At 36.8% G+C, this 13,717-nt stretch overlaps 1 non-coding gene across 1 annotated transcript; it reads left to right on the top strand.

Moving 5' to 3' along the window:
- Positions 1-334: 334 nt before the first annotated feature.
- LOC141571429 (small nucleolar RNA SNORA53) lies at positions 335-472 on the top strand. The gene has a single exon (XR_012496172.1). It is a non-coding gene; the product is annotated as a small nucleolar RNA SNORA53 (small nucleolar RNA).
- The last annotated feature ends 13,245 nt before the right edge of the window (positions 473-13,717 follow it).

The following is a 13,717-nucleotide window of genomic DNA, read 5'->3' on the forward strand; positions in this document are numbered from 1 at the left end:
GAAATGTATACAATCTTTCTAGGTCTCAGTTTTCTTATTACTAAATTGAGAGTGAGAACTTACCTGATTGCTAAGGCTCCTTAGAACTCCATGATGCTAAGATATTTAATCTGTCATCTCATGTAATATACTTGTAGTTGTTGTTTTTAATATTGAATGTCTCAAAAGTATATCAAGCCAAACAAAAATGTATATATGTGTACATGCATATATTATTACATATATAATTACTTATTTATATCCTCTCTGCCTCATCTTTATTTCCAGCAAGTTCTTCAAGAGCTTCTGCATAATTTAAGTACTGCTTATTTAAAGATTTACCACTTTAATTATAGACATTCTCCCTCTTTGAAGATCCTTTAATTGGCATGTGAGATAAACATACCTGCATGTTAGTCTTAGGTTCTGATGGAAATGACATGCAATTGTGCTGACATTTTTTACTATAGGACTTGACTGGTGTGCGGACACTTAAAAAAAAAAAAATCCTTTATATGTTTAGGGAAATCTCACAGCTCATTCCAGCCCATATAATTTGCTTATATAACATAATTTTAAAGCTTACGCAAAACATTCTTCAGTGCAAATTATCAATGACTATTTTAAATCCTTTAACTTTCTCATAATTCCTATAAAGCAATAATTTCATTCTATCTCACAATTTTTTGGAAATTATAATTTCCAAAAGTTAGAACATAAAAAATCTCATCTACCACCTCGAGTCCATTCTAAAAAGGGGTGATAATGAATATTTGGGTTGGCATTAAGACCTAGAATAGACAGGGAAAAGCGTTTTGTTATCGTAAAAATGTAATAAAATTTCTAGCCATTTAAATACACATTGACTTTTCAAACAAGTGAAAAAAAAAAAAACAGATCTGTAACTCGGGATTCAAAAATAAAAGGGCTGGGATTAGGAGAACATCTTCAGATTCATGGATGCAGGCAAGGAGTGAGATACCAGATGAGAATAACATACCAAATGAAAGAGGAAAGGGTTGGGGGAGAAAAGCCCCCACGTAGAACAAAAGGAGAAAATATGCGGCTGAGCAGTCAATGCCAGCCAGAGGTTGCAGGAGCCACACGGGAAAAGCAAATGCTCATGGAAAGCAGGGACTGGACGCTCCAACCAAGGTTTGCACACAATACGGCTGCTGACAGTATCATCCATCCTTTTTAGGCTGTAAAATGGATGCCTACTTAAGGGAGTTCTTATATATACATTGTTTTATTCCCAAATTTGGAAAGTACCTGTGATGGGCTAAATTTTTCTCCCCCAAAATTCATATGATGAATCCCTAACCCTTTGTACCTCAGAACATCACTGTATTTGAGATAAGGCTAAAAAAAAAAGTTGATTTTGAAGAACTGAGGCATAATTTGAATGTTGTAGAGGAGGCAGTGGTGAATAGGGGATGGGGGTTATTGAGGAACAGAGGAGTATCTTTCACACCCTGGAAATGATGTCTTATGGCCTCTCAATCCCAAGCCATTATTTCTTCTAACGCTCTCGCTTCTGATTTTTACTTGTTGTCCTTAATAGGCAGAGTCTGTGAGCTAAATATTTTTAGTTTACCCGAGGATGCTAAACTGCACTGAGTCATTAAGCTCATCTTAAAGGTTCCTGAGGGAGGATTGAATAAAACCAGAATCATACAATTCAGTTATAATGCACTTGATATACATTGCTAGCTTCCTAATTTATAGTTCCTGTCACTTACATGAAGGACACCGGGGGAATTTTTACATATTATTTTACTTTATTCTGACATATTGTACTACAAAAATCAGTTCTTTGCTTAAAGAAAGTAGGGAGAAAAAATGTGTATGTAAGGCTCATTCTTATAGTATTCTATTCAGTATTCTGGGTCTAGCCGTCACTTGCAATTGGACTTCATAGCCAGAAGGACTAGAGTTCAGGTCTAGGATACTCCGGTCTTTTTCTGGTGTCAGTAAGACCATGAGGGAATTACAACTAGATTATATCTAACAACTTACAACAACAAAAAACCTTAACTCTTGTTTCCCATTAGTAAAAATTTGTGAAATAAATCAATCATTAGAAAGGAATACATATCTAAAAAATTATATTAGCCAAGACAAAAAAAAATGTACATATGAGTTCCACTAGAGAGAAAAATAAGATTTCTAATTTTAGTGTTCAGTGCACATTTTTAAGTTCATACTAATTTCATTTTACTGGAATTTTCCCCTCAGTACACAAGTACTGAAAAACTTCGAAAAGCACAAAGAAAAGAAGGCACTCATAATTACTTCACTTACATATAATTGGTATTCATATTTTGATATGTGATCTACAATTATATTTTTCTGTGCATTGAAAAATGATTTTTAAATCATGCTGTATATATCATTTTGCATACATTATGTGTCATTAAATCTTCTTCCTTTATAATTTAGTGGCTCTCAATCATATCATTATAGGAAGCACTCTATTTTACTGAACCATTTAGATTGCTCTCTACTTTTCCTATTGCAAATAATATTGTGATGAGCATCCTTGCACATGTCATCTATATATATAGAACATCATTTTAAAGAGTGATGCTAGCCAAAAATTACATCATGAACAATGTAATTCCCTCATTCTCACTACATTCAAATAAATGAGTATGATTAAAATTATGCATATCATCTTCACCTCTCCCATCAGGTATTTGATGGTAACTGATAATTAGCAACTGCTCCTACAGTGATCTAATTTACATTAATTAACAAAATCAAATACAGTTGAAATTTATTGTCCTGTTGAGTGAATCATGAGTCTGGCAGCTGCTATTACCAAGGCAGGTATTTGTGCCTGGCTATTAACAGATTGTCTGAAAAAGTATTTTGTTGACTGTGTTCTAATGAACTTAGTCTAAGGAACAATGTTATAATAATAAAAAAAAATACATCACCAAGTTTCTCTGAGAAAAGTTTAAACTGATTTTACATTGGGATTTCCTATACAAAAGGGGAAACTCCTTCAACTAAATTCATATTAAAAGAAAACCTGGATACTCTGGAGAATAGACATTTTGAGATACATTATCAAGGGGGAAACATCTTCTCCAAGTATTTCCTGTGCTAATGCTGGTCAGAGAAAGACAACACTGCTGAGTGGAAAGTAGATCTACATCTACTTGGCAATTACAGTGCTGTCTAATTTTCCATCTTATCATTTATCTAGAGTATCCCTTTTGAACAAACCAGATCTTATTTTTTTATCTATATTTACAATAAAAGGAGCAATATCCAAGTGTATTCACTGTCAGTACAATAATAACAAAGAAAGAAAGCTGTGGGTCTCTGTTATGATGAGATGAGTTTCTCAGAATTAACATGTATTTTTGAAAACAAACAAACAAACAAACACAAAACATAGTTTGAACTTAGCTTGGCCCTCATGCCAAACCAAGTAAATTTAATCATTATAAAAATGTGTCAAGAAAATAGTCAAGGCTTCTTAATCTGGGCTATTTCAAGAGAACAGCATCCTTAAATTAACTCCAACAAAACTTCTATGTGATTAAAATGGCATTGTTCATTTGCATATTTTTCAATAAACAACAACATTTTTACTTTAAAATACTTGATTACTATGTACTGAATAACTAAATATGACATAGTTTTTGAATACAAAAATACTGTTTAATTTTTTTCTTCCAGGAAGATGCTCACTGCACAGTCACTAGGCAAGGCAATTGTATTTCCTTCATCTCTGGATGCTGTCATGGCATAAATATTAGAAAACACTAAGGACTATGGTGATTATAGTTATTAGTGTGAACAAGTATTCCATTGGTTGGTCCTGCCTTGTTTTCAATAGGTAATACATAAACATAGCACAAAATTTAGAAGGTATACATAAGTGTAAAGAAAAAAATCTCTTTCTTACCCGTCTCCTCAGACCCTCAATTGTCTTCTCTAGAGGAAACGCTCTGACAATTTTTGCACAGTCTTCAAGAGATGTGATAGCATGTAGAAGCATTTCAGTGTATGCATATATCTCTTTAAAAAAAATACTAATGGTAAAGGACTCTCTACACAGTGTCCTGCAGCTCCCTTTTATTTTTTAACATGGAAATGCCTTATTTTCTAATAATTTAATGTTGTTATGGTCTGATATGCTGTCATTCAAGCAAACTTCTGTTAACATTTATTTCTTCTCCTTCACCATAGTGTAATTTTGACAGCATAGCGTAAGATCAAGAGATATATCAAAATTTAAAGACATTTATCCTTGAAAATATATCTTTTTGTATATGTGTAACAACATCTATAAGATAAATCCCTGGAAATTAAATAACTTAGGCAGAATATAAATTCATTTAAAATTGTAATAGGTATTGTCATTTGTCTCCATAGAGAATCAATATATACCTGACATAAATATAAATATTTGCATCAAGAAAGCATGACAATATATCTATTTTCTCTATTTTTTATCGATACAAAATATCATCAAAGTTTTGGTTTGAAAATTTGATAGCAAAAAGAAAAACACAATTAGTTTGTCTTTGTTATGGATGAGGAGAATCTTTATATAACTTTAATAGCCATTTATTTTCTTTGACATATCATTTATGTCTTTGAACATTTTTATATACAGTTGTACTTGTTATTTATTATCTAGTTTATAGCCTTTCTTACAAAAGCTTTTCATATAATAGAGAAAAAAGTGATTTTTTTCTATTTTATTAAAAATAATTTTCCTACTGCGTCACTTTCTTTGAGTTATTTATGTTGTTTACTGCAGAGTATTTTTATAAATTTTATAAATTAAATTTAGCAATATTTTTTTCTCTGGCCTCTATTTTTGGTTTTGTTTTTGTTTTTAATACTTAAAACACCCTTCTTCTAAATTTGTAGTATGTGTGTAGCTTTGTTTTCTTACTTTTCTATATCTGGTTTATCTGAAATATATTTGGTTTAAGCAACGAAACAAGACTCCAAATTGATTGTTTGTTTTCTAGATGATTACACAGTCATCTCGAAACTATTAAATAATCCATGTTTCTCCCAATTGACATGAAGTGTTACCTTTATAACACATTGAAGTTTACATATGTGTTCCATCAGAATTGGGCAAAGCCAAATCCCACAGCTCAGACTTATGCCTCCACAGGGATAGCCGACCCAGAATTAGCTCAGTATGTCATCAACAAATATTTCTCAAGGTCGATGCTGAGTTAAAGATAACTGACATATAAATCTACAAGTTAGACTCTCTGCCCTAACAGGAAAATGTCACATTAGGTAAGATCAGGAGATATATCAAAATTTAAAGACATTGATACTGTCAAGGAATAAATTATCTTTTTGGGACATGTTTTACACTTCATACCTAGAGAAAAAAAAAAGAAAAAACATACTGTACTGACCCAGTATCTTGCTTTCTTCAGATTTTTGCAAGTCATTTTATTATCTCATGTTATCAGACACAGTCCAAATTACACAATGACTCATGGGCCAAACTGAATCGTTTATAAATATAACTAATACATTCTTTTCCTATGAACGATTTTTGCTTCTCCATAATCGTTAAAGTTGTGTCATGGATTCTACCACCTCCCTTGCTACATATAGTGTCGCAAATTAAAAGAAATTTACTCCAACTTAGCAAACTCATCCCAAAGCAAAACCTATAGTTTTCTTGATCTTAATGAGCCAATTTATATACAGTCATATCCAAGCTATCCAAATTGGCTTAGGTCCCTGATATCTATCTTTCTCATTATAAAAGTTCCAACTTATCAAAAAATAACTCAGTATCACTCAGGTCTTTGAGGCTTTCCCATGTTAGTGAACAAATACGGTCACAGCGTAAGCCTTCCAGAAGGTAATTAATAATACATAGCATTTACATAGGACTTTACATCTTCAAAGGACTTCACAAACACTAATTAACCCACACACTAACCCCTTTAAAGGAAGTAAGCAGGAATTAGCATTCGTTTTATGAATGAAAAACTGACTTGTAATAGAGTTGTGATTATGCAGCATCTAAAGAATTTAGTCCCAAGTAATATAATGTTGTCTCCCATTACATTTCAGATGGTTCTGGAATAATTTTTCTCATTCTCAGCACTGTTGCCATTTTGGTCTGGATAATTACTTGGGGGGTCTTTTCTGTTCATTGTAGGCGATTTAACAGCACACATGACCTCCACCCACTAGATGCAAATCACACCACTTCAATCTTCACAATCAAAAAGTCTCTGGACATTGCCAAACTCCTGGGAGGCAAAAAACATCCCCAGTTGTGAATGACTATCTAGAAGAAAGGGCAAAAAACTGATTGATCGTCCTTATCGCAAGGTTTTCCCTTACAAATGCCCTTCGATTCTCCAATTCAGTTTCAGTCATTACTATATATCGCAGAACCTCAGCAGCTAGTATTATTCCTTCTCATGTTATGTACAAAATTAACAACTGATATGATAGTGTCCTAAGCACTGTTCTAGTACAAACCCACACATGCACATACACACACACAGTTAGTCCTCAAAGCAACCCTATAAAAAAGGTACCACTATTATTTTATACAGGAGGAAACAGAGGCAAAGAAAATTTGCATAACTTCCACAAGTAGAGAAGTCTAGATTCAAGCTCAGGCACTTTGGTTCCTGGGGCTTAACCACTAAGCTATACATGTAAGTATGTTTTTTCCCAGCAGAATGTTTCCACAGTGGACAGTTAATTTCATCTGTGTCAGTGTAAAATCTCTAGAAAGCAATGCTGATAGGGAAAGAACAAAGGCTCAAAAAAAAAAAAAAAAGAAAGGAGAGAGGCAACACTGTGTAGCTGTACTCTAAATATATTTATGAGTTACTCAGTAAACACAAGATACACAAAGCTTAAAAGGTTCACATAGCACTATTCATATCTTCAAAGAGCTAACCCAAAACATATCAGATAAATGATTATGAGGCACAATATAAAGAACACAGAATTTCTAAATCCCTGGGTGGTAGAGAGGAGATTCATCATGACTAGGGAGCGAGGGCAGATCATGTAATAAAATGACAGATGAGCTGTGACTTTAAAGATGAATGGGGTTTTAAATTTAAGGATTGTTGTAACAGGTACTCAGAGAGGGCATCTCAGAGAGACGAAGCAGGATATTCACGGAAGTAGAAAGGATGAAGTGTAGTAAGTCAGTTTAGCTGGAACTGGCTAAGCACAGAGATAAGATTAAAAAATAAGTTTGAGGCCAGGTTATAAATGTATTTTAATCAACTGTATTTTTTCCAGTAGGCCTTACAGAGCAAATGAAGAAGTAGTTCTGTAGTGCTTCGTATGAGCTAAACACTGCTCAGCACTTTGACATACATTACCTTATTTAATCATTGAAGGGCTTCAGAAAGAAAAGAGTATGAGGAGATGTGTATTAGTTATCATTTGCTGGTGTTTTCACCTGGAGGCTCGATTGGGCAAGCATCTGCTTCCCTGCTCTGTGGTTAGCAGCATTTGTTTTCTTGCATCTATGGGATCCACGACAGCTTACTTGTATAAAGGTCAGCAAAGGTGGGGAGTGGAGGGAAAGGGAGGAAGAGGGAGAGGGAAAGGAGAAAGAGAGAGAGAGAGAGACAGAGAGAGAGAGAGAGAGAGAGAGAGAGAGAGAGAGAATGACTGGGGCACCTCGGCTAGTAAGATGGAGACTTATACAATGTAATGTAATCACAGATGTGCCATCTATCACCTTTGCCATATTCTATTCATAAGAATCAAATCATAGGTCCTGCCCACATTGAAATGGAGGGGGTTCTGCAAGGATGTGAGTACTAGAAGGCAGGGATCGTGGGGAACACCTTATAATCTTCCCACCATGGTCCATCTTCCAACCCTCAATGAGACACCTCCTCCCTTCCATATGCAAAATATATTTTCCCCTCCCAAGTTTCCCAAGAGTTTCATCCTATTATAGTATCAGCAAAGTACAAAACTCATCATGGATATCAGGTTCAGGTACAGATGTGGTTCCTGGTATATAATCTATTGAGTCTAGAGCTCTATCTATGGACCTGCAAACTGAAGACACAAATTATCTGCACCCCATGCACCTCATATGCAATGGTGGGAGAAGTGAGATAACAGCTGTAGACATTCCCCTTCAAAAGAGAGGGAAATGAAAGGTAGAAAGGAGTTTTTGTCCATAACAGTTCTGAAATCCAGCCGAGTGAATGTTAGGAGCTCCTGGACTAGTTTTCAAAGCTTGGAAGTACTTCTCTGTGGCTCTTGGTTCCACCCTCAGATTTATGGTTCTGCCCTCTGAGTGAATCATCTTTTTTTTTCCATGAAAGAAGGCAAGTTTGCAGCTCAGTAATCTTCTGAGACTGCTAACTGCCTATAGAATTTAGATGGTTTTTCCCAGTCTCTTTTCATTGTATACGCCCTCTGTTCCTTTTAATCCAAGCTAGCAATGTTTCTGCTGAAATAATTTTCTCAAGAATCTTATGGGTTTCCTTAAGGTTCTTTCCACTAGACAAAAGTCACACAACAACAGATCTATGCAAGATAAGACCTTTTCTACTTTGGCCTCCTGCTGAGATGGCTCAGGGACGAACAACATACCTCACCTTTCTACAGGCCTTATATTAGTAGTTTGAGAGGCTCTCTTGTGGAGTTGAACACTTTGGTTTTTATGTATTTCTAAGCTTAGAGCAAAATTTGCACAATCACAAATTCAGCTATGTCTACATGTCACACTTTTGAAGCAATTTCTTAATTTCAGAAGCTTTGCTATCTGGAGAGGTTGAGAATTTTCAAAATCATCAACTTGTGGTAACTTTTTGTTTAACAGACGAAAACAGATTTTGTTTAAGTTCTTTTGCATTTTACTATAAGCAGCAAGAAACCAGGTGGCATTAGCAACACTTTGCTTGGAAATCTCCTTAGCCATACGACCAAGTTTATCACCTACAAATTCACTTTTTTACATAATTGCAGGATACAATTTTACTAAGCTTCTGCCACTACATAACATGATACCCTTTCCTCCAGTTTCCAACCATACCTTTTTCACTTTCTTTTGAGCCCTCATTGGCAGCATTCTTGAAATCTAATTTCTACTAACAGTCTGCTTTGTAATTTCAGCTTTCTCTACTGTGCTCCACAAATTTCTTTTAAACTCTACCACTACCCATTCTCAAAGACGCTTTTAGGTTTATTAAGCTGCAGCTACTTCTGGCACCAAAAATCTGTATTAGTTTTCTATTGCCACTTTCTCATCTGAAGGATAAACCAGGAAACCACCACTTCCCCACTCTCATGATTGCCATAGGCATTCAGTTGTTTGAGGCTGTGCAATCCATGGCCACTTTTTCAAAGCCATCAAGGAGAGAGAAAGAGAAACAATTTCAGCTGAGTCTCCAGATATAGTGGAAGCAAGACAAGACATTCCTGTTTTGTTCAGTCTGAACACCTAAGCATAATTAAAATGGTTGTTTTATACCATTAAAGTTTGGGTTGACTTGCTAAGCAGCAATTATAACTGGAACAATATTCATAAGTCCAATTTTTGTTTTTTAATAAGTAAATGTATTTGAACTTTCTTTAAATAAATTATTAAAGTAAACCATTATTTGTTGACAGAAATTTTAAGATAGCATACAATATCCCATTTGGGAATGTGTGGTTTATTAAAATATGCTAAAATTAACTATTTCAGCATGAAGGATATATAAAAATACTTCAATTTCACAATTATTGTTGTAAATTGTACTTCAAAAAAAATCAAATGGATTTTTTTTTAAATGTTTATTTTCTCTATGTGGTTAGAAAAAGAGAACATTTGGAGTTATAATTGGCAAGTACTACTTCACAAATAAATACATTAGGGTTATGAATAGTGCTCTATTACCAACAAATAAAGGGAAAATTGGAGGAAGGGAGCCAAGATGGCGGAGTAGATAAACACTGTATCTACATCATTCCATGATACTACTACTAAATTATATAACGATCAACCTGGAGAACCATCTAAAGTCTAGCCAAACAGCGGTCCTATACTAAAAATGTAAAGAAGTAGCCACATCGAGACTAGTAGGAGGGACAGAGACACGAAATGAACCACAAACCTCCCGGTGCTGGTTGAGAATCAGGAGGGCTATCTTGGCCACAAAGGTTCCCCTGGGGCTGTGAGGGACCCTAGCCCCCCACACCAGGCTCCCCAGCTTGGAGTATGCATGCCAGGAAGAGGAGCCCCCACAATATCTGGCTTTGGAAAACACTGGGGATTCTGACCATGTGGGTGGGACAGAAGGCTGTGGGAAAACCATGCATCCTCTTACACAGCCCGCGCACAGACTCAGTCGCTTGCAGGCACTCACCTTGGGCTCCAGCGGAGGGACGGTGACTCTGGGCGTGTCAGAGACATACAGTGGGCAGACTGAGGTGTGTGGCTGCAAGGAGAGAACTGGAGGACAGTTAGCATTTTCCACTGAGGGCTACTTCTCCCAGGCAGGCAGCAGGTGGGAGCCATCTTTCTTGTGTTGAGCCCGCCCCCAAGGGCCAAATCTGAATCTGACTGGCCTGGTGAGATCTGCTGCTCCACCCTGCTGACTCAGCTGGGATCTCACTCCACTCAACTAGCGCACTGCCAGAGGCACTTTCTTCATCCCAGACCATCCTGCATTGCATTCTTTCTTGGAAAACTATCAAAGTCCACAGGCCCCAGATGGGCAGCGACTAGCCTCGGTATGCTCTGAGACTTTTGCTTACTCACTCCAGGGTCAGCACTGACACCAAACCAGAGTCTACGTTAATCTGGGGGCCACTATTCTTCTCACTCCAGTGAATCCCTGACACCCTTCCTCACCCAACTCGAGTACCGCACAAGGATTTATCAGTGGCTGAACCTTAAGGGAGCCAGCAGGTGGCAGCAGGCTTCTCGGCATCCTGGGTTGTTGCAACGTTACCCCAGGCCTGGTACTGCTGGCAGCCATCCTCAGATTGAAGTATGGCTTCTCCCACGTGCCTCCAGGTTTACCCCAGGCAGTGAACAACCACGGATTGCTTTGTGGCTCCTTCTACATAGTCCCTGGCCAATCACAGGCAGTGGCTGACCTGGACCTGCACTGGAGCCCCTCCCAAGAGGTCCCAGAACCAACATACTTGAAGGTTGGCTTTAGACCAGAGCAGAGCACCACCCAATTAGCCCCAAAAAAGGCAGCCTCAAGAGGCATGAGAGCCCTCTGGGGTGAATCCCACTCAGTAGGGTAAGCTTCAAACACAATAGCCCATAAGCTGTGGATGTGACCAAATCCCATAGCCAGCCTGATTTTTAATCCCACCCACTAATGTGCCAATATCAATCAAGGTTCAGCTATAACAAGAGAGCACTCACAACACACAAAAAGGACACTCCTGGGGTACCTGGCTCAGCTGACCATGGAGACTGTGCCTCTGGGCCCCACAGGACACCTACTACATAAGTCCACCCGGCCAGACAGGGAGACATAACAGATCTACCTAACAAATAGAAACAAACACAGACAGGCAGCCACAATGAGAAAACAAAGAAATGTGTCCGAAATGAAAGAACAGGAGAAAACTCCAGAAAAGGAACTAAACTAAATGGAGGCAAGCAAACTACCAGAGACAGAGTTCAAAACAATGGTTATAATAATGCTCAAGGAACTTAGTGAGAACTTCAACAAAGAGATTGCAAGCATAAAAAGGACATAGAAATCATAAAAAAGAATCAATCAGAAGTGAAGAATACAATAACTGAAATGAAAAACACACTAGAAGGAATCACCAGCAGACTAGACGAAGCAGAGGATCAAATTAGCGATTAGGAAGACAACATAGCAGACAACACCCAATTCGAACAGCAAAAAGAAAAAAAGAATCCAAAGAAATGAGGGCAGTTTACGAGACCTCTGTGACAACATCAAGCATCACAACATTCACATCATAGGGGTACCAGAAGAAGAAAGAAGGCAAGGGATTGAGAACCTATTTGAAGAAATAATGATTGAAAACTTTCCTAACCTGGCAAGGAAATAGACATACAAGCCCAGGAAGTGCAGAGAGTCCAAAACAGGATGAACCCAAACAGGCCCACACCTAGACAAATTACAATTAAAATGGCAAAGGTAAAGACAAAGAGAGAATCCTAAAAGCAGCAAGAGAAAAGCAGTTAGTTACCTACAAGGGAGCTCCCATAAGACTGTCAGCTGATTTCTCAACAGAAACATTGCAGACCAGAAGGGATTGCCACAAAATATTCAATGTAATGAAGAGCAACGATCTACAGCCAAGAGTACTCTACCCAGTAAGGTTATCTTTTAAAATCAAAGGACAGATAAAGATAGAGCCAAAGGCATTCATCACTTTCAAACCAATATTACAAGGAATGTAATATTCCTTAAAGGGAATTCTTTAAGATGGTAAAACAAAATGAAAATTATGAATAATAAAATGGCAATAGCTACATATCTATTAATAATTACTTTCAATCTGAATGGATTAAATGATCCAATCAAAAGACATAGGAGGGCCGAATGGATAAGAAAACAAAACCCTTACATATGCTGCCTGCAAGAGACTCACTTCAGATTGAAAGACATGCACAGACTGAAAAGTAAAGGGATGGAAGATGTTTCATAAAAATGGGAATAAAATTTTTTTTTAAAAAGCTGGAATGGCAATACTCATACCAGACAAAATAAACTTTAAAACAAAGACTATAAGAAGAGACAATGAAGGACTCAATGATCCCACTTCAGGGTATTTATCTGAAGAAACCCAAAACACTACTATGAGGGGACCTGTGAATCCATATGTTCATTGCAACATTGTTTACAATGGCCAAGATGTGGAGGGAGCCTGGGTGTGCATTGATGGAAGAATAAATAAAAAGGAGGTGGTACATATACACAATGGAATATTGCCCGGCCATGGAAGGGAATGGGTTTTTGCCTTCTGCAGCAGCGTTGGTGAACCTGGAGGGTGTTGTATGGAGTATATCAGACAAAGAAAGACAGATGCAATGTGATTTTCCTTATATGTGGAATCTAAGAACAAAATTAAACAAAACAGGATAAAACTCACAGACACAGATTGTACAAATTGATTGTTACAAAGTAGTTACGGGGATGTAGGGTATAGCGTAAGGGATATAGTCAATAACATTGTAATAATTACGTATCGTATCAGATGGGTTCTAGATTTGTTGGGATGATAGATGGGAAGGGGTTGGGAGCAGGGTGAACAAGTTGAAGAGATTAAAAAAGCACAAATTGGCAGTTACAAAATAGTCAGGGGACATAAAGTATAACATAGGGAATATAGTCAATGATATGGTAATAACTATGTATAGTGCCAGGTGGGTACTAGACTAGTCAGGGGGATCACTTCTTAAATTATATAAATGTCTAACCACTATGCTGTATACCTAAAATTAATATAAAATAATATCAAATGTCCACTGTAACTGAAAAATTCAAAAGGGGGGAAAGGTGCAGGGCAATAAGTGGTCCAAATTTCTAGGTATAACACAAATTAAGTCATGGGGATGTAATGTACAGCATAGGGAATATAATCAATAGTATTTTGATAGTGTGGTACGGTGTCAGATGGTTGCTGGACTTATCATGGTGATTACTTCTTTAAATATGTAAATATTGAATAACTATTGTGTATGCCCAATACTATTATAATATTGTATGTTATCAAAATCTTTAATAGAAATCTTTAAAAAATA

The sequence above is a fragment of the Rhinolophus sinicus genome, linkage group LG04 (genome assembly GCF_036562045.2).
Source record: "Rhinolophus sinicus isolate RSC01 linkage group LG04, ASM3656204v1, whole genome shotgun sequence".
Classification (NCBI taxonomy): domain Eukaryota; kingdom Metazoa; phylum Chordata; class Mammalia; order Chiroptera; family Rhinolophidae; genus Rhinolophus; species Rhinolophus sinicus.